The following is a 24,181-nucleotide window of genomic DNA, read 5'->3' as shown; positions in this document are numbered from 1 at the left end:
AAGACCAACGGCTGCTTGCCAAAACCGTATCAGCTATATTGTGAAACGCAGATGCTTAGTGCCCCTATAATATGACTTTCCAGTTTGCAAATTTAAGCCCTCATTTAGAGACTTTTAAAATACTCACACGAAGACAGATGCTTGCAAACTGTAGGCCGATCCACGGGGCACAAAGTATTTGAATTAGTGGAAGGTGGTTTTGAGTTGCTGGCCAAAGTGCCGCGTATTGGATGATTCCCTATTTTCAACTGCCTCTACGGTGGGCGCTCCACCCTGACGCAATGCGAGGCTAGGAGGCTGTCAGTTTCATTGTCCTCTCCACAACGCTTGCCAGAGTTAGTATGAAAAAGACTGACCCGGAATGTGCCACTGACGTGGGAAAAAGTGAGTACTCAGTCATTACCATGTTGAGAAAAGCAAAGCACGGCAGAGCCAGGGAAAGAACACATAGGCCCCCATGACGGCATTGGCCCTAGGCTCGCATACAGTAAGCAACACTGGCAATGATCAGTAACTGACCTCGGTCTCCTGCTCCCACGCCGGTGATCCCTGTGATGAATGGGTGTATGTACAACTCCAGCAGTGCTTAATTTGTGCTTGTTGTTTCCGGTGCGGAGCACCGGCACTTATTTCTGTGGGCCGAGGCTTAGTTTTCTGCCCCATCTTTTACTGCGAGCAAAAGACACGTGGGAAAGACGGAGGAAGAGAAGAACGAAAAAGCGTCAGACAGGGGAAAAGCAGGAAGCTGACAGAGTGAGCTGAAGGGGCAAGGAGTGGCTATAGATGGATTGAAGAGGCCCGAGGTGGTTTCAGGATTAGCTGCCTCAGTTTTATGTGCTCGCACTTTTAATTGCAGCAGCCGCGTGTTTAAGAGGAGAGACCTTTTTATTTACAAATTAAGCACTGAACTCAGGCAAAGGCACTACCTACTCACTTGTCCAGCAACAGGAGTCGATGGGTCATGTTCAAGGCATGCTTGAAATGACAGGAATAGGATGTAGCTGGGGTGGGCAGATAGTCGCTGGTTAGTTGGTGCTTTCCGAGTTTCATAGGAACTTCTTGGATTTTGATGTTTCAGTGGTATTGGACTCCACTCCGATTGTAAGATTCTCCACAGGTATTAGTGGTGATGCAATTAACAGGCACCGATATGATGGTGTTGCCAGTAGGGTAAACCTCTATGATAGGTGTTGACAACTTGACTTCATGGCTGCATGGATTCTTCTTTGGTTCAATGACTGTTGGAGGGATTGGGACCAGAGGCTCTAGAGAGCCTAGTGGCTCTGTGGTTTGTTTGCATTCTGTTTTTTACTTGTGCAAGGCGTCTCTAACTCTTGAAATGCATGACATGGTTTTCTAGGCAGCCTGTACTGTACTGGAGTTTGCGTTAGAAAGTTTGGAGTAGAGAGTCGGAGGCTTAATTACAAGCCCCTTACGTTTCCGGTGCATCTCTTTTTCCCATACAACAAGTGACGAACTGGCGGAGCAAGGGGCTTGTAACCAAATCCCTCAGTTCGCTAGTGCATGCACCTTACTCTTCCTTCTCCCTGTAGGTTGTCACCAGGTCGTTGTTACTCAACATCATAGGCTTGCCTATGTCAGTAGGTGCACTCACAGTCATTGGTACAAATCGGTTACAAGAGCTACTTCCAGGTCTGGTTCCTCCTTATCTTCTCTCCTTCCAGGCTTGGTCAGTCATCAAGCTTCCCAGTGTGAACTGACTGGTCACAATCCTTTCTCTTCTTTTTTGTTGATGAATCAGCATGGATCTTCTTTTCAAGTATGTCAGCGAGACTTCTTGTTGCTCAAGTCTCTTTTTCTTCTGGGTACACTGGTGTACGCCATCTTCCAGAACCAGCCAACAGGACGTCTCGCTGGTCAACTGTATTCCTGGTCAAACAGAGTGGCCTTTGGTCTTACAGGGGTTAACAGTCTTGTGTAGCAATCATGGCACAGACTTTCTTTTGTTTGGGCTCTGTTGGAGTTTCAGGTCTGTGAGTGAGGGTGTGCATTAGGTGGGCCCTTCGAGAGCTGGCATCTACGCTGCCTCCTTTGTCAGTCATAGTACTGCACCTCTGTGTAAACCACCAATATCTCTAGAAGGTGAGTGCTTCAGGCGAGGCCTTGTTATCGTACGGCAGGCATGTGGGGTTTTGTCCACCTCTCTCACATGGAAGCATAGGAGTTCAAAGGTAAAGAGTTTTCTCACACTGTCCTCTCTTCTTTTCTGGATGGCAAACCTCTCCTTTTTCCTCAATGAAGCAAAGACAGTCGGTGCTATACTATGCTTCACTTGTGAGGGCAGCCTTCTGCTTAGCTTTACCTTCACACAGGCCGGTGGCAAAGCTCAGGGAGCAGGGCCAGTGCCTGCAGATGAGACAGTAGGGCATCTGAAGTCTCTCAAACATTTTAGCTCGAGGTGTTTGGTGCTGCCTCTTGGAGCAAAGCACTTTTCTAGGAATCTGTCTCTTTGAAGGCCTAGTGCACACAGTGCAAACAAACTTTCAGTGCTGCTTGCCCCCTATCTCTTTCCTTACTTGTGCAGTTTGTGTGTAGCTGCTGCTTTACTTTATTTTCTACTTTGTTTCCCTTCTAAGGCATCCTCCTTTCTTGGCATTATGCTTTGGATGGTTGTGACTGCATAAGGAGTGCTACGCCACACTTCTCAATTGCCAAGGCTCCGAGGGTTCAGTGCCTTTCCTGTCGAACAACTCCGATGGCTTTGCTGATGTCGCCTTTTAAAAGGTGTGGAAAATGCAGTCTCTCTCCTCACCACTAAATGGCAGCAGCACAACCAGCCTCTTCTTGAAGTATCTAGGGCCACATTAAGAGACCTTGCTCTTGGGAGAAGTGGGAGCAGTGGTGGTGTCTTTGTCAGGTTGAACACCCGTTCTGTTTGTCAGAAGAAGCAGGTGAGTTTTCCTTCTGAGGCAAGGCCAGTCTTTTGTGAGCCTTTCTGAGATCACTGGGCAGGTGCTATGCGAGTTGACGAGTCTTGCATGTAGAGGGTGGGAACAGGAGGGTGGGAATGGGGGGACGGGTAGGTGTAACTGTTTTAAAGTGCTTCTCTTGTTTTGGATGAGTCTTCGGTGCCGTGGCGATAGCAGGCTGATAGTTCGGGAATCTCAGTTTTATGCAGCTTGAGGCAATCCCTTCCCCAACGTAGAGCAATGCTGGTTACTTGGGTGAGGAGCAGTGCAGGTTGAGACTGAAGATGGGCTTGACGGACTCTCTCCTCACTTGCCTAAGCTCTAGTATTTTGGGCACTGCGCAGTTGTTATGTATCTTGCCGTACATGCCGCCAGGTGAGGGCTGCATCAGCAGAGTTGTTGCCAGTCATGGCCCAGTTCTGGCAGAGGCCTCTTCACCCAGTGGTTTCCTCAGGGGACCGTCTCCCAAGCGCCCCTGTATTGCCCTGTTACTATGGCTCACGTCTGGCAGCATGGGGCAGAACAGCTCACCACCATGTACAGCAGTGGCAAAAACACTACTGCCACCCATGAGGCAGAAGCAGACTAGTCGCCCATCTACTGTGTGCATATAGACCTCCCCGCCCACTCCTCTCACCTTAGTGAGCCGGTGAACTGGAATGTTGTCGCAGTGGGGTGGGGCTGCGTGTGATAGGGTGCACATTAAGGGTATGGCCAACAGGCAGTGCAAACCAAATGGTTTGCTGTGCACCCTACACCTTGCTCACTCGCAGGCTGCCCTGGAGGTTAGGAGGTACTCTGGGCAGCGGTGTAGCTCAATACAGAGTCACTGCTGGGACTGTGTCTGCCCAGCGATGCCTGTTGGAGGCTGGGCCCTGCTGTTTTGATACCATTGGATACGGGGTAGCATGAGTGGAGTTTCTGATACCTCTCTCCTTAATACTTTCGCCTTTGGGGATGAACATTTCACTCTTGCCCCTGGGATGAGCCTATTCACACCCTCTCCCTGCAGGGAAATGTTATCAGTTTCCTTTTCAGGGAAGGCTACCTCGTGTTGCATCTCTCCAGTGGTGGCAGTCATAGTAGCAGCTCCACAGCTGGTGTAGGGTTGCGTCTTGGGAAGATAGTGGTGGCACACTGGGTAGAGTTTGCCTTGTCCCTGTGCTATGTCATGGGCCGAAAGCCCACATCCTAATAAACCGATGACACAGACACCACTCTTAGTCATCAGTAACTGGCCTCAGGTTTATGCCTTTTATTAACAGGGTCACGTGACCAGTGACACCTGTGACAAATGGGTGTGGGGTGGTGTAGGTACAGCCTCAAGTGTGGGGTTGCCTCATTACATGTCCAACAGGGCACTACAGCCCCACATGCATTGCATTTGGGGGTTTGTTTCCAAAAAAGAAAATGTATTCTGTGCTGGCCACACCACCATGGTGGCATCGAATCTCTCTCATTATGGGTAGAGTTCAAATGGTTACACTTCCCCCTACACTTTTCTGCTCCAATGACTCCCCAGATGCTTGTAGAAAGCCTTTTTTTCTAAACTGGCTAGCATGACAGCCTTTATTTGGGCAGAGACAACTCCCCAAATTGCCAGGACTAAGTTTTTTGCTCCTGGAATAATAGATGGTTGACACTTCCTGACAGGGCTGGCTTTAACGTTGGTAGTGCCCAATGCCCGGTGCAACAGTCTTTGCTGGTGCTCCCTCCCCAATGATATCCCTCGTCATGAATGTCCTAACACCCACGAATGATGCCCCTAATCTTTCCTTAGCACTCTCTCACATTTTCACATTTACTTATTTTATAGTGTTATTCATCCATGTAGACTGTCAGAGCACTTTCCATCACACACATATTGCACACAGGCAATGAGTCATACAAGTGTGTAAATCAATGCATAGGATATAATTCTTAAAACAACGAGGACTACAAGGTGTAGGAGTCACATGTCATGTGATAACGCGTCCAGCCCTTATAAATTACTGGTACCTGGACACGTTGGAGGTCGGTGAATCTTTTAACCGAGTCGGGCTCTCCTCATCCTCAATAGTCGAGTCACTCAGATCAATAATCAATAACTGTTGTAATCGGTAATCAGCACTCAATTAATAGATCAATATAACACATCAGAAATCAATAACAGTTGGTATTTCGGCGCACCATGACCTTTCAGTCATGAATAACCACACCAGTTTATTAAAAAGTTAGTGAATTTATTTCCCTATATTAACAAAGCTAGCACGATATATTTGTGTCTCAAAACCAATTGATATATGTATATGAACATTACTAGCTGTCCATAACGGCGGAAGAAACGCAATCTACGTAAAATCTGAATAATGATACACTCTGTTATAGCAATGCAAATCACCAATGTGACTAACTGTATTTGACTAATTGCATACATTCGGTCAGCATAACAAGATTTCAATTCTTCATGGTACATTGAATGAATACCTCGACTAACCTCTAATTAGCATTGGCATGTGGGACTTCATGCAAAACGAATTTAGTCAACACAAATTTGGAAAAGTTCTAGCTAGGATCCTATCAAAATAGCAGTTGGTACCTAAAAGGAAAAAAAAACACAATGCATAATACATTTATCCTTTCATATTTACCAAATACAATCAGCATTCAAGAAAATTCTTCGTCCTTCAGGTACCGGTTGATCAGCATGGGGCAAATTTCAAAGGGGCAAAGTTAAGGGCAAGCTTCCTTGCAACGGCAAGGAGAATAGGGCAACGTTACTGCATGGGCAAGACGGGGCAAATCAAAGTTAAAGTCTCTAGGGTGAGAATTCTTAAAGTCTCTTTCTCTCAGATAGAGAAAAGGGCATCAGGGTGTCGTCCAAAATGGAGTCTGGCATCAGGCTTCAAACTGGCATCGAGGAAAATGGCTGACTTCTCTTTGTCCGGTGGGTTTACGTAAGAAACATTCCAAATTCTGTAGGGTCTTCCATTGGAGGGTTCATAGGTTGGCTTCAAATTGTCCAATCAAAATTGTCTTTTACTAGCGCCCATTTATGCATACACTGTCCTTGGCGCCTTGGAACACAAATTGTACCATGGTTTGCCAATTATTTTACTATCTGTACCTTCATTGTCCGCACCTGCAGAGACTGACCTTGTATCAAAGGGGATGTAAACGGCCTAGCACGAAACCTTGGAGATAAGTGTACCAGCCAGTTTCTACTGGAAAAATACAACTTCAAGCAAGAATATATTTCATTAATTCAAGGAAAAAAAGAATCACGCAGTTAGAATTTGAAACCAAGCAACTAGGCCAAAGCCTGTACTAAATTTAAGCTAAGCAAAACAGTTTTCAAACAAGAAATCATAGCATACATTTGCGATTATGACGGATTAATCCATTTTTAATACTTCATGATTAATAAAGCTCGTTTATAATGATGGCGAACTGCCCCGAGGGCACAATTTCCCTCGTACATTATTTCTTTTACTTAAAATCACACTTCAATATATATGTCGGTTACACAGTGTACATGAATATATGTCGAACCCTCTTTTTCTGCGTCATCAATCCCTCCTCTGATGACTAATTATGTCATCACATCAAATCTACCCACAAATTTTATTCCATTAAAATTCTGTATAGTAATTTGGCACTTCAGTCAATTCCCTTTTTCTTTTAGTCCCTTTTGACTTCTCCCTATAAATTTCCACCATTTTGTTCTCTATTTTCTCTTCTCTTTTTCTTTTGTTCCTTGCTTTTAACATTTTGAAAGCTTTCCATATTCCCCAAGAACCTAATAGACAAATTAATATTATTAATATTCCCTTTACTATTTTTAGTAACAATCCGTTCCAAACGTTGCTGAGCCAATTTCCCACAGAAGCAAATCCTTTTCCAATTTTCTCCCAAACTCCGGGTTCTTTCAATTCCTTTAAATCTACACTTTCTCTAGTTAAATTTGCAAGCATTGTTCTAATTTTTCCACTGTTGTCGGGTATATAGGTACAACAGTGACGCGTGCCAAGCATTTTGCAAACGCCGCCATCCTTTGCTAAAAGAATGTCTAAGGCAAGCCGATTATGAAGAGTCATAGCTCTTTCTGCAGCGAGTTCAGCATCCATCAGGATTATAGCTCCCGAAAACTTTGTCAACATGTTATCCACAATAGTAGACAACTTTCGTATTTTGATTGAATTCAATATGACTCCTACTGAAGGAATCATAGCTCCAAATATATCTCCTACCACGCCAGCAGCTGTCTCCCTTTTCTGAACATGATGTGATTCAGACAGCCTTGGAAATTTCTTTAAGTCATCTAACTGGTAAACCTTTGGGAACAATATTCCCAAATAACACCTCCCATACCATCCTTTAGGAAGACGATAATAGGCGTTGAGTCCACAAATATAATATACTCCAGGAATAACTGGGTCTTGTCCATTCAGCATGAACGTCCACTTTTGTTGAAATGCGTATGTGTGTTTACATTCACTCGTTCCCACAAAAACTGTGTCATAATATGATGGAAATCTATGTATACAAAATCTTCCACATGCAATGTATCTAAGGCTATTTTCCCTTGTGTCTTTATTGCGGCAAAAGCATAATTATCTACAGACGTCCTTTCGTGCAACTCCTTCTCTAATTTCTCCTTCATTTCGTTCTTTCTGTCATCAGTGCGGTCTAAAAATTCTATTTCTATTGGTGAAAGCAAGCATGTAAGGTTCTCCTTATGTGCGTGAGCTGTGTGGAAAGGGGACATTGGTTCGAAAAATTCCCTCATTAATTTGGCAGACCAATCTCTAGCTATCTTACTTAGGTGCCCTATTATGGGGACATATGCAAATGTAACATCGTAATTAGTATAGAAATAATGAATGTCTTTTTGAGCATAAAATCTGGAAGCTACTATACTACATGTAATTCCATACGTAAGAGGCATGCTGTGATACGTTACCCCCTCCACTACTGAGGTAGGTATTTGTGTACACACATAACAATCTTTCGCATCCATGGTCTCAACATACTCACTCAGTAAGCGATAGAAAACGTTAGATGAAAGTTCCTTCTTATCATGCAAGTGTCTCTCGTCTTGCTCGAGTCTCTTCAGAGCTGTTAGTTCAGTAACGATAATAGGTTTAGAAGTAGAAGCATCATTCGTCTCACTCTCGCCTTTACCATGCATTCCAAGAACTATTGCTACAATTATTAGTACCCATGCGATCAGTAAGCCTATACACATGTATTTACAACACTTCATTTTACGCCCCTGTGTAGTGAAGCTAGTCATGATCTGTATAGAATCAGAAAGCTGAAGACACTTTATCAAAGCGTATTTGCAGGTTTTTTTTTTTTTTAAGTTGCAGGTATTTACAAAGCTGAACGAGTTCAATGTTCACACAGTTTCTTTAGCAGCTTAGTCTCTTATCGGTTAGCAGCGTTGTCTCAAAATCGGTTTCAAAGTCAATCAAGTTAGCAAAGTCTTAGCCGGTTGAAAAGTCAATCAGGTTAGCAATGTCAAGTTAGCAATGTCTTAGCCGGTAAAAGAAAATCAATCAAGTGATCAATGGTTTCAATCAACAGAGTCCATAAAGTTTTTATTTCCAAAATGAAGTTCTGCCTCTTCGTTCTCAAGGCTGAGGGATACGAATTCGTCTGACCAATCGTTATTGGCTACGTATGCCCACTCCGGACCGGAATACCTCCTGCTCGGTATCCTTTTTCTTTTCAGTTTTGCATCTCTCTTTGATTCTGTCTCACTGGTACTTTCCTCTTTGGCCAAGTCCTTTTCTTCACTTGATGTTGGTACCACGACAGACACTTCCTTTCTTTTCTCTTTCACTCTTGGCCCTTCACTGTCGTTCAACTTTTCTCTAGTTCTCAGTTTCACTGGTGATATACTTGGTCTTCTTTTTGCACTAGGTCCACTTGATGGGCCTGCGATCTCTTCTGAAGAAGTTTGAGCAGTTTCGTTCTGTTCTGCCTTGTCCTCTCCTTCTGGGGAGTCAATCAGGTTTTCCTTTTCTTTTTCTGTACTGTCTGCTTCTGGGAAAGCCCTCCTCTGATCAGGCTCTCCTGCTTCTTCACCTCTTTCGAGCCCTTTGTCACCGTTGCTTTCTTCAGGCTCTTTGTCACTTTCAGCTGCTTCAGGCTCTTTGTTACCTTCAGCTGCTTCGTCGCTGTCTGAGGCTCCTCCTTGGTCTTCCCCAAGTGAATCGGTTGTTTCGTCCTCAGAGAATATTTCTCCCTCCTCTATTTCTGCCTGTTCGCTTCTAGTTCTGTTTTGCTCTGCCTCAGCGCTCGGCACTTTGTTATCAGGTACTGGCAGTTTCAGCGCTTCAACTTCCTCATCTGTGGGACACAACACCCTCTTTGTGTGACTGGCGTGAATCCAGTTGGGAACTCCCGCACACTTCACAGCGGTGGTAGTCGTCAAAATCACTTGGAAAGGTCCTTTCCAACGGGGTTCCAAACACGACTTCCTCACGTGCTTCTTTATCACGACCCAGTCACCTGCTTTCAGGGTGTGTCCTGGACCTTGGATCGGTGGCAAGGTGGTTGCCTCCACCTGGTGAGAGAAAGATCGAACCACATCAGCTAGACCTTTGCAGTAGTCTAACACCATATCATCTGTAATATTCAAAAGCGCATTTTCAGGAACTGCTGGAAGTCTCATAGCTCTGCCCATGAGAATCTCGTGTGGGGACAATCCAGTCTTTCTGTCAGGGGTGTTTCTCATTGACATTAGTACCAAAGGCAATGCGTCAGGCCATTTCAAATTTGTCGATGCACATATTTTCGCCATTCTCGATTTCAATGTGCCATTCATTTGCTCCACTAGACCTGATGCTTCAGGGCGGTAGCTACAATGCAGCTTTTGCTCAATGTTCAGTGCTGCACAAAGCAATTTTATTACTTCATTATTGAAGTGACTTCCCCTATCTGATTCTAAAGAGATCGGGAATCCGAAACGTGGTATTAACTCTCTCAAGAGTAGTTTTGCAACTGTGAGACTGTCGTTTCTGCGTGTAGGGTATGCTTCAATCCAGTGACTAAAAATGCACACAATCACCAACACATACTTCAAGCCTCCATGCACATGCATCTCAATGAAGTCCATTTGCATCCTGCTGAATGGACCCCCTGCTCTTCCAATGTGGCTCAAATTTACTACTGTTCCCTTCCCTGCGTTCATCTGTTGGCAAATGACGCAGCGGTGGCAAACTGCTTCAGCAACTTGACGGAATTTGGGGTTAAACCAATCAGTTTTAAATAACCTAATCATGGCATCCCTCCCAAGATGAGCTTGTCCATGGTAAAATCTGGCTATCTGTGTCAAAAGGCTATTTGGAAGAACGAATTTCCCTTCACTTGAAACCCATAATTCATCTAGTCTCTTTACACATTGTGATTTAGTCCACAAGAGTTTTTCATCCTCACTGACACCATTCTGTAGGGATTTCAATTCGTCCATTGTATCTATAACTTTTAGAGCAAATATTTCGCTTTGTTCAAGTTCTGGTTCACTTATCAAATTCCATTCATCCCTGAGCAATATACAGTTCAATGCGCAAAACCTTGCGACTTGATCCGCATATCCATTTCCTAGGGAAACATAGTCTTGTCCCTTCGAGTGTGCACTGCACTTCACCACTGCTACTTCCCCTGGTAACTGAATGGCATGTAACAATTCTCTTATTCTTTCACCATTTTTCACTGGTGATCCTGAAGAGGTCATGAAGCCTCTCTGTGACCACAATTGTCCAAAATCATGCACTATTCCAAACCCATATTGGCTGTCAGTGTAAATGGTAACTTTCATTAGTGCAGAAAGTTGGCATGCTCTAGTAAGAGCTACCAATTCTGCTACTTGTGCAGAGTAAACCCCTTGAAGCCAAGAGGCTTCCAGAACACCTGTTACAGTACATACAGCATACCCTGCTTTCAATACACCCAGTGCATCTCTTAAACATGAACCATCAACAAAAATGATTTGATCATTTTCTTCTAATTTGGTATCTTTGATATCAGGCCTTGGTTTGGTGCAAAATTCAGTCACCTGAAGACAGTCGTGCTCGATGTCCTCAGCGTTCTCAATTTCAGCATTTTCACTGGGAAACAAGGTTGCTGGATTCAACGTAGTGCACCTTTTCAGCTGCACATTAGGTGATCCCAGAATTATTGTTTCGTACCTTGTGAGTCTAGCACCAGTCATGTGCTGTGTTCGGGAACGTGTCAAAAGTATCTCGACTGAGTGAGGGACCATGACTGTTAATGGGTGTCCCATCACTATTCCTTCACTCTGAGTGAGGCTGATACCAACTGCTGCTACGGCGCGCAAACACCCTGGCAGTGCTGCTGCGACCGGATCCAAAGTAGCTGAAAAATACGCTACTGGTCTGTTTATGCCACCATGGGATTGGGTCAAGACAGACAAGGAACATGCATCACGTTCATGACAAAACAATGTGAAAGGCTTTGTGTAATCAGGCATACCTAAAGCTGGAGCCCTGCACATGCATTCTTTCAATTCAATAAAAGCATCCATCTCATCTCCTTTCAGCTCAATTTCATCCAATGCATCCTTCTGGGTCAGTTTCAGTAAAGGTTTTGCTAGAGTTGAGAAGTTGGGAATCCATTGGCGACAGTAGCTCCCCATCCCCAAAAACTTCCTCACCTCCCTCCTCGTCTTTGGTGGACTCATTTGAAGTACACTTGTTATTCTTTCCTTCATTATTCTCCGTGACCCTTTCTCTATTTGATGACCCAAATATTTCACTTTCTTCTGACAGAACTGCAATTTTGAAGGAGACACCTTGTGTCCATTCCTTCCCAAATGGTTCAATAGGGCAATGGTGTCGGCTGTGCAGTCACTTTCTGTCTTGGATGCAATCAGTAAGTCATCAATGTACTGTACTAGGGTTGACTCGAATGGCAATTCTAACGCTTCCAAGTCTTTCTTTAGAATCTGATTGAAAATTGACGGTGACTCCGAAAACCCTTGAGGAATTCGACACCAACTGTAAACTCTGTCTAAGAATTTGAAACAAAAGAGAAATTGGCTGTCCTCATGAAGAAGCACCGAAAAGAATGCTTGTGACAAGTCGATGACTGAGAACCACTCGGCATCGCAAGGGACTTGAAACATTATCACAGCTGGATTTGGTACTACAGGGCAGCATTTAATTATGATGTCATTTATTTTCCTCAAGTCCTGCACAATTCGGACCTTTCCACTTGGCTTTATTAGTCCCATGATTGGTGAATTACATGGACTGCTTAACACTTCTTTCAGTACTCCCTGTTTTACAAACTCGACAATGAGTTGGGCGACTTTCATGAGGGTGTCTTGTGCCATATGGTATTGTGGGGTCTGGGGAAAGGTTACATTGGGTTTTACGGTCACTTTCACTGGTTCCACTCCTTTCACCAATCCCACCTCTTTTCCTGTCATATCCCACACTTCTTTTCCGACTGTTTCCCGTAATTCAGCTGGAATATCTGCTTCAGTGATCATCGGAAAAAGGGTAATCAGAGGATATTCTTCATCGACAGTTTCCATCTCATCCCCTTCTACACTGTCCTCTTCTTCCCCATCACTGCTCGTCTGAATTCTAATTCCATCGTTCGAACACATAATCGAACATCCCAATTTGCACAATAGGTCTCTCCCTAACAGTGATATCGGGCTTGAGTCACATACCACAAAATTATGTGACCCTTGATAGTTACCAATTCTGACTTGTACTGGATCTGTGATTGGGTTCGTCAGGTACCTGTTTGCTACTCCCACTACTTGAACTGTTCTCCCTGAAAGTGGCAGATTTGGTACTTCAATGCTCCTAACAGTGGAACGTGTAGCTCCTGTGTCAACCAAGAATGAAACACGATGGCCCATAACTCTTCCCTCCACATACGGGCCCTTTTGATCAACTTCCAAGGATGCTGCAAGCACACAATTTCCCTCCTCATCTGAACTTTCACTCTCCCATGCATCGTTTATTCCATTCTCACTGTGTAACGGGAACTGATGTACTGTGTCATTTTGATTCATTCCTTGACCCGTGACCTGTTGAGGAAGCATTGCTTGCTGCTGATTCATTGGTGCTAAGGGTATTTGCATTTGCTGATTAGGTACCATAGGAAACTGCTGTTGCATTGGCTGCAATTGTGTCATTTGCACACGAGGCATTTGCACCTGTTGCGGTTGCATGGGTGGTAGACCCTGCATCTGGTTCATATTGTTTTGAAAATTTGGATTCGGACCTCTCAGTTTCGGTCCTCTCATAGTCTGAAATGCATTGACATCATTGTTTTGCTGACCTACACCTTCCTGCACCATCATTGGGCACTCCCGTTTCCAATGCCCGACAATTCCGCACGTGTGACATGGCATCACCTTCTTCATTGCCTGTATACCATTTGGAATCATAACGGTATTCAAATCTGGACCATTATTCACAAAACCTCCTCGACCTCTGCCTCTCATCTGTGGCTGAAACATAACATTTCCCTGTTGCTGCTGCTGCGGCATCTGTTGTTGAAACCCTTGCAAACCTTGTAAACCTGTCTGAGCTGCTCTGAGCTGCATCACCATCACCTTTTCCTTCAATCTTTTCTGCTTTGTCTCAATCTCATCACTGCAGTATTTTGCATAATTCAACACTTCATCGATCGACTTTGACTGCCAACAAATCAAATGCGATTTAATCATCTGGCTAATTTCGGGTCTCAGCCCTTCCACAAACCTGAACACAAAATGGAGCATGTCTTTTGGTTCAATCGTTTCCGTGCCACTGTAATTTTTAAACGCTTTCAACAACCTCTCATAATACGCATATATAGATTCTTTAACCTCTTGAGCGGTCCTGTCAATCCTTTGCCAATCCACATTTTTCGACGCAACCTTGGTTTTCAAGTGCTCGATCACCTTGTGGTACAAACTCATTACCATAGGTGATGGCGCACCTGTGTCCCTATCTCTCTCTGGTTCACTCGTCGGCCAACCTACAGCCCTTTTACAATCTTCCCACAAATCAGCCGGAACCACAATTTCAAATAAGGTATTCAGGTCTTCCCAGAGACACTTCGCGAGCTTCACAAATCTATCCGTTTGTTGATACCACTCAATCGGCTTCTCTCTCAATTTGGGAAAGTCATCCGTAAAGGATTGAATATCGCACCTGTGCCATGGTACATGCACAAGTTTTCCCCCTGCTGTCTCTCTCATTGGTAACATGGTTATCAGATCGTCATTCTGTTGTTTTTTCTCACTTCGTTCTGAAGTGTTTTCCTTCTTTTTATCCTTTTTCTTGACCCACCTGCTTTCCCACTTGTCTAAACATCTCCAAGCCTGTGCACTCTGCAGTATCTCTTTAAGGTGTGTTTTCATCCCTGCGGATCTCATGTGTTCAAAATCTTTTGTCTCGAAGTCTAGCCTGTAACTTCTGCTCAGGTGTTTGGTCTTACCTATATCGATCTCGTTTCTGTCTGCAATTTCTTGTAACTTCTTATGTATGTTGCTCACTTCTCTTGTAATCCTAGGGCACATGTATCTTAGTTCTTCCTCTGTGTATGATTCTAATCTGTTCAAACCCATTGTTCCTTCTACAAGTTCATCTGCCTCCATCCCCAACCTTATTTTATTCAGGTATTCTTCTCCCTTCCCGCTTGATGTACTCTGTGGGGAGTTCAGGCTGTTGAACCATTGTGTCAACTGTTGCCCGTTCAGTCCCATCAATGTAGCAGTTACATCAACTGCCATCGACGGTTTCTGTAATGCTTCAGTCTGTGAGGTTAACGGTACTAATAGTGGTGGATGTGACCTTACCACGGTTGACGGAGCACAAATTGGAATTGGACTAAACTCCGACAAGGACCCAGATCCATTTGGCAGTGCCGCTATCGGAGTTGTCTCTGGAGTGGTTTCTATGCATCTTCTCCCTGTCCCATTCTGTATCACTAACCCTTGGTCGCTGGTGCTTGAATTTGCCTGTATGTACAGTGGTACTGGTGGACCTACAGTGATAGGTAGAGATATTGCATCTGGATTCTGTCTGTTCCCCGAATTCTGTGGCATGTTAATCCCCACATTATGGTTCATCATTGCTGGCATACCTAACTGGCTTTCTATTACTCGCACTTCTTGTGTCTGCTTTTGGGGCATCGAGAACTGTATTGATTCAGCTTGAATCAATGTCGGTCTCTGATAGTTTTGTCCTCCCTGCGCCATTGAATCGGAAGTCATTCCCATGTTATGCTCATCACAACAGTGCCTTTGAACCTGTGGCTGATAGTTATCAGCAGGTTTCAATGCTGGCACGTCTGGGTACATCCTCTGGACCCGTGGTATTCGTGGTGAGAAAGGCATGTCAGAACTGTTCGGCCTCTGAGATCTTCTCAAATTTGGCGTTACATTACCCTGTATTGGTTCTGGAGGGGCAGTACTAATGCTTGAGCCTTTTTCGCTTTCCACATATGGCGGTGGGCGATCATTCAGCAATTGTATAATGAACTCCTCATCATCTGACTCGTCTCCCCTTTTCGAGTTTCTATTGCTCTCTCCCTCTCTGGACTGACTCCTGTTTGTCTTACAGGTGGCTTTCCTTCCTTCCGTCTCCGCTTCCTCGGTAATCGCTGGAAACAATTTAATTCCCTGTAATACGTCTGATCTCCAAACCTTTTGTGTGCTGTCCCATCTAGCATCCGCTAGTGTCTTTTCTACTTTTCTTATTCTTGTCTCAAATTTCTTTTGTTGTTGGTTTCTAGCTATTAGCTCCCAAATTGCTAATGCCTCAAACTGTGCTGGTCTTGGAGGTACTTTCATGTCGTATAGCGCAAATCTCAGGTTTTCTAAAACCCTTAGGTTAAACGACCCATGGATATGGAACGCTACACTTCCATGTTTTTCTGTTAATTTGCACCATTGTTTTAGCCAAAGACATGGCGCTACACCCTTTTCTTCAATGACGATGTAAGCTGGTGTACCCTCAGGCGGTGTTTCTTCTCCTACATTTGCTTTAATATAAACATCTCCCCTCATGGCACTCTTAAATGCTTTGAAAAATGTCATCTTTCCGTCTTTTGTTTTTCTAAAAATATGTAATCAATAAATGACTTTAATTCCCGGAATACTCTTCGCTTGCCTTTCCCCTTTCAATTGCGCTTCACGGACTGCGTCCAATCCGTGCGCGACCCTTCTCACCAACCGACCTATCCCAGCGCGGCTCCTAGTGACGTCACACTCACACACTGCGGCTGACAAAGTCCTGCGGCTTGTCCTCTTTTCATTCGGCTTCACTCATAAACTAATTTCTGCAATATAACGCGAGCACTTAACCAAAAGAATAAAACAGATCTGTCGGTTTACTACAGGAAGGGTAATACAACCGCTTCAGAAACCTTAGGGATTTTTCACTAACCTCGGCAGTTATTCCATCTTTCTCGGTTTCCCACTTTCGCAAGCAAAATTTGACCCGCAAACTTTACTCTCAACTGATCAATGAACTATTCTAGTGCACTTTAGAATTCGTCAAATCTCAAAGTCGAAGTTTTCTTTCACTCTGCAACATTCATACCGACTTGTTGACCACGCCCGATCAACCTATTAAACCGACCAGATCACAACATCAAACAAGTGTCACATACACTTTTCAACATACTCCGGAGTCTCTTGACCTCGCAGGGCCCATCTCAACATCAACAACCACGTGGACAATTTTTTCTGCTCAAAGCGCCACACACATGTGAAGTTCGACGACTTCCCTACTCTCACACCTTTGGAGTAACACTCCTCTAATATCTTTTAACCCCCCTTAAAATCCTCACAAACTTCTCAATTAATCTGCGGCGATAAGCTGTGCAAGCGCGAAACCCTAACTTCACTCATACCGTCACTAGAAACGCTGAGACCGTTCTCATACCTGCATGTTCCTCATTCGCAAGCTCCGAGATCCCGGGAAAGTCATCGGGGACTTAGGGCATGATCATCTTTCCAACTTGTTTTATCAAAGAAAATTCTAACCTGACTCTGTTTATTGTTCGGATGGGGTCCCAAAGGGCTAAACCATCCTCTGCTACCATCTACTGATAACGCGTCCAGCCCTTATAAATTACCGGTACCTGGACACGTTGGAGGTCGGTGAATCTTTTAACCGAGTCGGGCTCTCCTCATCCTCAATAGTCGAGTCACTCAGATCAATAATCAATAACTGTTGTAATCGGTAATCAGCACTCAATTAATAGATCAATATAACACATCAGAAATCAATAACAGTTGGTATTTCGGCGCACCATGACCTTTCAGTCATGAATAACCACACCAGTTTATTAAAAAGTTAGTGAATTTATTTCCCTATATTAACAAAGCTAGCACGATATATATGTGTCTCAAAACCAATTGATATATGTATATGAAGATTACTAGCTGTCCATAACGGCGGAAGAAACGCAATCTACGTAAAATCTGAATAATGATACACTCTGTTATAGCAATGCAAATCACCAATGTGACTAACTGTATTTGACTAATTGCATACATTCGGTCAGCATAACAAGATTTCAATTCTTCATGGTACATTGAATGAATACCTAGACTAACCTCTAATTAGCATTGGCATGTGGGACTTCATGCAAAACGAATTTAGTCAACACAAATTTGGAAAAGTTCTAGCTAGGATCCTATCAAAATAGCAGTTGGTACCTAAAAGGAAAAAAAACACAATGCATAATACATTTATCCTTTCATATTTACCAAATACAATCAGCATTCAAGAAAAGTCTTCGTCCTTCAGGTACCGGTTGATCAGCATGGGGCAAATTTCAAAGGGGCAAAGTTAAGGGCAAGCTTCCTTGCAACGGCAAGGAGAATAGGGCAAAGTTACTGCATGGGCAAGACGGGGCAAATCAAAGTTAAAGTCTCTAGGGTGAGAATTCTTAAAGTCTCTTTCTCTCAGATAGAGAAAAGGGCATCAGGGTGTCGTCCAAAATGGAGTCTGGCATCAGGCTTCAAACTGGCATCGAGGAAAATGGCTGACTTCTCTTTGTCCGGTGGGTTTAAGTAAGAAACATTCCAAATTCTGTAGGGTCTTCCATTGGAGGGTTCATAGGTTGGCTTCAAATTGTCCAATCAAAATTGTCTTTTACTAGCGCCCATTTATGCATACACTGTCCTTGGCGCCTTGGAACACAAATTGTATCATGGTTTGCCAATTATTTTACTATCTGTACCTTCATTGTCCGCACCTGCAGAGACTGACCTTGTATCAAAGGGGATGTAACCGGCCTAGCACGAAACCTTGGAGATAAGTGTACCAGCCAGTTTCTACTGGAAAAATACAACTTCAAGCAAGAATATATTTCATTAATTCAAGGAAAAAAAGAATCACACAGTTAGAATTTGAAACCAAGCAACTAGGCCAAAGCCTGTACTAAATTTAAGCTAAGCAAAACAGTTTTCAAACAAGAAATCATAGCATACATTTGCGATTATGACGGATTAATAAATTTTTAATACTTCATGATTAATAAAGCTCGTTTATAATGATGGCGAACTGCCCCGAGGGCACAATTTCCCTCGTACATTATTTCTTTTACTTAAAATCACACTTCAATATATATGTCGGTTACACAGTGTACATGAAAATATGTCGAACCCTCTTTTTCTGCGTCATCACATGCATACTGGTAGAAATTATATGTTAAGAGTACTTGGTATGGAGAAACAAAGGGGAATACTAATTAAGTTCTAACAATGCTCAGTAACCAAAGTTGCTGTGCTGTGTTGCATAGAAAGGAGAGAGCACAAGAACACTACATAAACTAAGGTACCACAGTGCAATGGTGTTTGCATGTTGTCGAGTTCAGGTTTTATAATGGAAGGGTATCCTTCCCCGCACAAATTTTTATGTGCCGCACACATGCAAAGTTGGAAAGGTTTGAAGACAATAAACTTCCCTCCAACTTTATGCCTGCCTCGAGGAGGTGTAATTTTTTAACACGAATTCTTTTCTACCAAAGTTAGTAGATATAGATTAGCATCAAAATCAATGGGTGAGTGCATGGGAACTTCCTTGTACTATGCATTGGTACACCTCCTTGATTTAAAATAGCAAATTGTGCTATTTTGTGTTACTTTAGGACTGTATAATGCAATGTATTTTCATGATGAGTCCTGGAAAGGACTGTCCAAAACAACCCTTTGCACCAGATTTACATCAGTTTTGTGCTGCAAGCCAGATGCAAAGTGTTTGCAAATTCCCTCCATAAATGTAACACGATTGAGGTGTCATACTAAAATGTCTTACTAATAAAATTGTATTTCCACCAAAGGAACCCCTTTTAGCAACCTTGGAATAATGAACGATTGAGATGAAACAATTAAATTCTAATCCTATGCCTTTCACTTTGATGCCAGTTCATAGCTCAATGTGCTACATTTGAAGGATTGCTACTTATGAACTGCAGTATTTTGCATAATTCAACACTTCATCGATCGACTTTGACTGCCAACAAATCAAATGCGATTTAATCATCTGGCTAATTTCGGGTCTCAGCCCTTCCACAAACCTGAACACAAAATGGAGCATGTCTTTTGGTTCAATCGTTTCCGTGCCACTGTAATTTTTAAACGCTTTCAACAACCTCTCATAATACGCATATATAGATTCTTTAACCTCTTGAGGGGTCCTGTCAATCCTTTGCCAATCCACATTTTTCGACGCAACCTTGGTTTTCAAGTGCTCGATCACCTTGTGGTACAAACTCATTACCATAGGTGATGGCGCACCTGTGTCCCTATCTCTCTCTGGTTCACTCGTCGGCCAACCTACAGCCCTTTTACAATCTTCCCACAAATCAGCCGGAACCACAATTTCAAATAAGGTATTCAGGTCTTCCCAGAGACACTTCGCGAGCTTCACAAATCTATCCGTTTGTTGATACCACTCAATCGGCTTCTCTCTCAATTTGGGAAAGTCATCCGTAAAGGATTGAATATCGCACCTGTGCCATGGTACATGCACAAGTTTTCCCCCTGCTGTCTCTCTCATTGGTAACATGGTTATCAGATCGTCATTCTGTTGTTTTTTCTCACTTCGTTCTGAAGTGTTTTCCTTCTTTTTATCCTTTTTCTTGACCCACCTGCTTTCCCACTTGTCTAAACATCTCCAAACCTGTGCACTCTGCAGTATCTCTTTAAGGTGTGTTTTCATCCCTGCGGATCTCATGTGTTCAAAATCTTTTGTCTCGAAGTCTAGCCTGTAACTTCTGCTCAGGTGTTTGGTCTTACCTATATCGATCTCGTTTCTGTCTGCAATTTCTTGTAACTTCTTATGTATGTTGCTCACTTCTCTTGTAATCCTAGGGCACATGTATCTTAGTTCTTCCTCTGTGTATGATTCTAATCTGTTCAAACCCATTGTTCCTTCTACCAGTTCATCTGCCTCCATCCCCAACCTTATTTTATTCAGGTATTCTTCTCCCTTCCCGCTTGATGTACTCTGTGGGGAGTTCAGGCTGTTGAACCATTGTGTCAACTGTTGCCCGTTCAGTCCCATCAATGTAGCAGTTACATCAACTGCCATCGACGGTTTCTGTAATGCTTCAGTCTGTGAGGTTAACGGTACTAATAGTGGTGGATGTGACCTTACCACGGTTGACGGAGCACAAATTGGAATTGGACTAAACTCCGACAAGGACCCAGATCCATTTGGCAGTGCCGCTATCGGAGTTGTCTCTGGAGTGGTTTCTATGCATCTTCTCCCTGTCCCATTCTGTATCACTAACCCTTGGTCGCTGGTGCTTGAATTTGCCTGTATGTACAGTGGTACTGGTGGACCTACAGTGATAGGTAGAGATATTGCATCTGGATTCTGTCTGTTCCCCGAATTCTGTGGCATGTTAATCCCCACATTATGGTTCATCATTGCTGGCATACCTAACTGGCTTTCTATTACTCGCACTTCTTGTGTCTGCTTTTGGGGCATCGAGAACTGTATTGATTCAGCTTGAATCAATGTCGGTCTCTGATAGTTTTGTCCTCCCTGCGCCATTGAATCGGAAGTCATTCCCATGTTATGCTCATCACAACAGTGCCTTTGAACCTGTGGCTGATAGTTATCAGCAGGTTTCAATGCTGGCACGTCTGGGTACATCCTCTGGACCCGTGGTATTCGTGGTGAGAAAGGCATGTCAGAACTGTTCGGCCTCTGAGATCTTCTCAAATTTGGCGTTACATTACCCTGTATTGGTTCTGGAGGGGCAGTACTAATGCTTGAGCCTTTTTCGCTTTCCACATATGGCGGTGGGCGATCATTCAGCAATTGTATAATGAACTCCTCATCATCTGACTCGTCTCCCCTTTTCGAGTTTCTATTGCTCTCTCCCTCTCTGGACTGACTCCTGTTTGTCTTACAGGTGGCTTTCCTTCCTTCCGTCTCCGCTTCCTCTGTAATCGCTGGAAACAATTTAATTCCCTGTAATACGTCTGATCTCCAAACCTTTTGTGTGCTGTCCCATCTAGCATCCGCTAGTGTCTTTTCTACTTTTCTTATTCTTGTCTCAAATTTCTTTTGTTGTTGGTTTCTAGCTATTAGCTCCCAAATTGCTAATGCCTCAAACTGTGCTGGTCTTGGAGGTACTTTCATGTCGTATAGCGCAAATCTCAGGTTTTCTAAAACCCTTAGGTTAAACGACCCATGGATAGGGAACGCTACACTTCCATGTTTTTCTGTTAATTTGCACCATTGTTTTAGCCAAAGACATGGCGCTACACCCTTTTCTTCAATGACGATGTAAGCTGGTGTACCCTCAGGCGGTGTTTCTTCTCCTACATTTGCTTTAATATAAACATCTTCCCTCATGGCACTCTTAAATGCTTTGAAAAATGTCATCTTTCCGTCTTTTGTTTTTCTAAAAATATGTAATCAATAAATGACTTTAATTCCCGGAATACTCTTCGCTTGCCTTTCCCCTTTCAATTGCGCTTCACGGACTGCGTCCAATCCGTGCGCGACCCTTCTCACCAACCGACCTATCCCAGCGCGGCTCCTAGTGACGTCACACTCACACACTGCGGCTGACAAAGTCCTGCGGCTTGTCCTCTTTTCATTCGGCTTCACTCATAAACTAATTTCTGCAATATAACGCGAGCACTTAACCAAAAGAATAAAACAGATCTGTCGGTTTACTACAGGAAGGGTAATACAACCGCTTCAGAAACCTTAGGGATTTTTCACTAACCTCAGCAGTTATTCCATCTTTCTCGGTTTCCCACTTTCGCAAGCAAAATTTGACCCGCAAACTTTACTCTCAACTGATCAATGAACTATTCTAGTGCACTTTAGAATTCGTCAAATCTCAAAGTCGAAGTTTTCTTTCACTCTGCAACATTCATACCGACTTGTTGACCACGCCCGATCAACCTATTAAACCGACCAGATCACAACATCAAACAAGTGTCACATACACTTTTCAACATACTCCGGAGTCTCTTGACCTCGCAGGGCCCATCTCAACATCAACAACCACGTGGACAATTTTTTCTGCTCAAAGCGCCACACACATGTGAAGTTCGACGACTTCCCTACTCTCACACCTTTGGAGTAACACTCCTCTAATATCTTTTAACCCCCCTTAAAATCCTCACAAACTTCTCAATTAATCTGCGGCGATAAGCTGTGCAAGCGCGAAACCCTAACTTCACTCATACCGTCACTAGAAACGCTGAGACCGTTCTCATACCTGCATGTTCCTCATTCGCAAGCTCCGAGATCCCGGGAAAGTCATCGGGGACTTAGGGCATGATCATCTTTCCAACTTGTTTTATCAAAGAAAATTCTAACCTGACTCTGTCTATTGTTCGGATGGGGTCCCAAAGGGCTAAAGCATCCTCTGCTACCATCTACTGATAACGCGTCCAGCCCTTATAAATTACCGGTACCTGGACACGTTGGAGGTCGGTGAATCTTTTAACCGAGTCGGGCTCTCCTCATCCTCAATAGTCGAGTCACTCAGATCAATAATCAATAACTGTTGTAATCGGTAATCAGCACTCAATTAATAGATCAATATAACACATCAGAAATCAATAAGAGTTGGTATTTCGGCGCACCATGACCTTTCAGTCATGAATAACCACACCAGTTTATTAAAAAGTTAGTGAATTTATTTCCCTATATTAACAAAGCTAGCACGATATATATGTGTCTCAAAACCAATTGATATATGTATATGAACATTACTAGCTGTCCATAACGGCGGAAGAAACGCAATCTACGTAAAATCTGAATAATGATACACTCTGTTATAGCAATGCAAATCACCAATGTGACTAACTGTATTTGACTAATTGCATACATTCGGTCAGCATAACAAGATTTCAATTCTTCATGGTACATTGAATGAATACCTAGACTAACCTCTAATTAGCATTGGCATGTGGGACTTCATGCAAAACGAATTTAGTCAACACAAATTTGGAAAAGTTCTAGCTAGGATCCTATCAAAATAGCAGTTGGTACCTAAAAGGAAAAAAAACACAATGCATAATACATTTATCCTTTCATATTTACCAAATACAATCAGCATTCAAGAAAAGTCTTCGTCCTTCAGGTACCGGTTGATCAGCATGGGGCAAATTTCAAAGGGGCAAAGTTAAGGGCAAGCTTCCTTGCAACGGCAAGGAGAATAGGGCAAAGTTACTGCATGGGCAAGACGGGGCAAATCAAAGTTAAAGTCTCTAGGGTGAGAATTCTTAAAGTCTCTTTCTCTCAGATAGAGAAAAGGGCATCAGGATGTCGTCCAAAATGGAGTCTGGCATCAGGCTTCAAACTGGCATCGAGGAAAATGGCTGACTTCTCTTTGTCCGGTGGGTTTAAGTAAGAAACATTCCAAATTCTGTAGGGTCTTCCATTGGAGGGTTCATAGGTTGGCTTCAAATTGTCCAATCAAAATTGTCTTTTACTAGCGCCCATTTATGCATACACTGTCCTTGGCGCCTTGGAACACAAATTGTATCATGGTTTGCCAATTATTTTACTATCTGTACCTTCATTGTCCGCACCTGCAGAGACTGACCTTGTATCAAAGGGGATGTAACCGGCCTAGCACGAAACCTTGGAGATAAGTGTACCAGCCAGTTTCTACTGGAAAAATACAACTTCAAGCAAGAATATATTTCATTAATTCAAGGAAAAAAAGAATCACGCAGTTAGAATTTGAAACCAAGCAACTAGGCCGAAGCCTGTACAAAATTTAAGCTAAGCAAA

This window comes from Pleurodeles waltl, chromosome 5, assembly GCF_031143425.1.
Source record: "Pleurodeles waltl isolate 20211129_DDA chromosome 5, aPleWal1.hap1.20221129, whole genome shotgun sequence".
NCBI lineage: Eukaryota > Metazoa > Chordata > Amphibia > Caudata > Salamandridae > Pleurodeles > Pleurodeles waltl.
Note: the sequence above shows the minus strand (reverse complement) of the source record.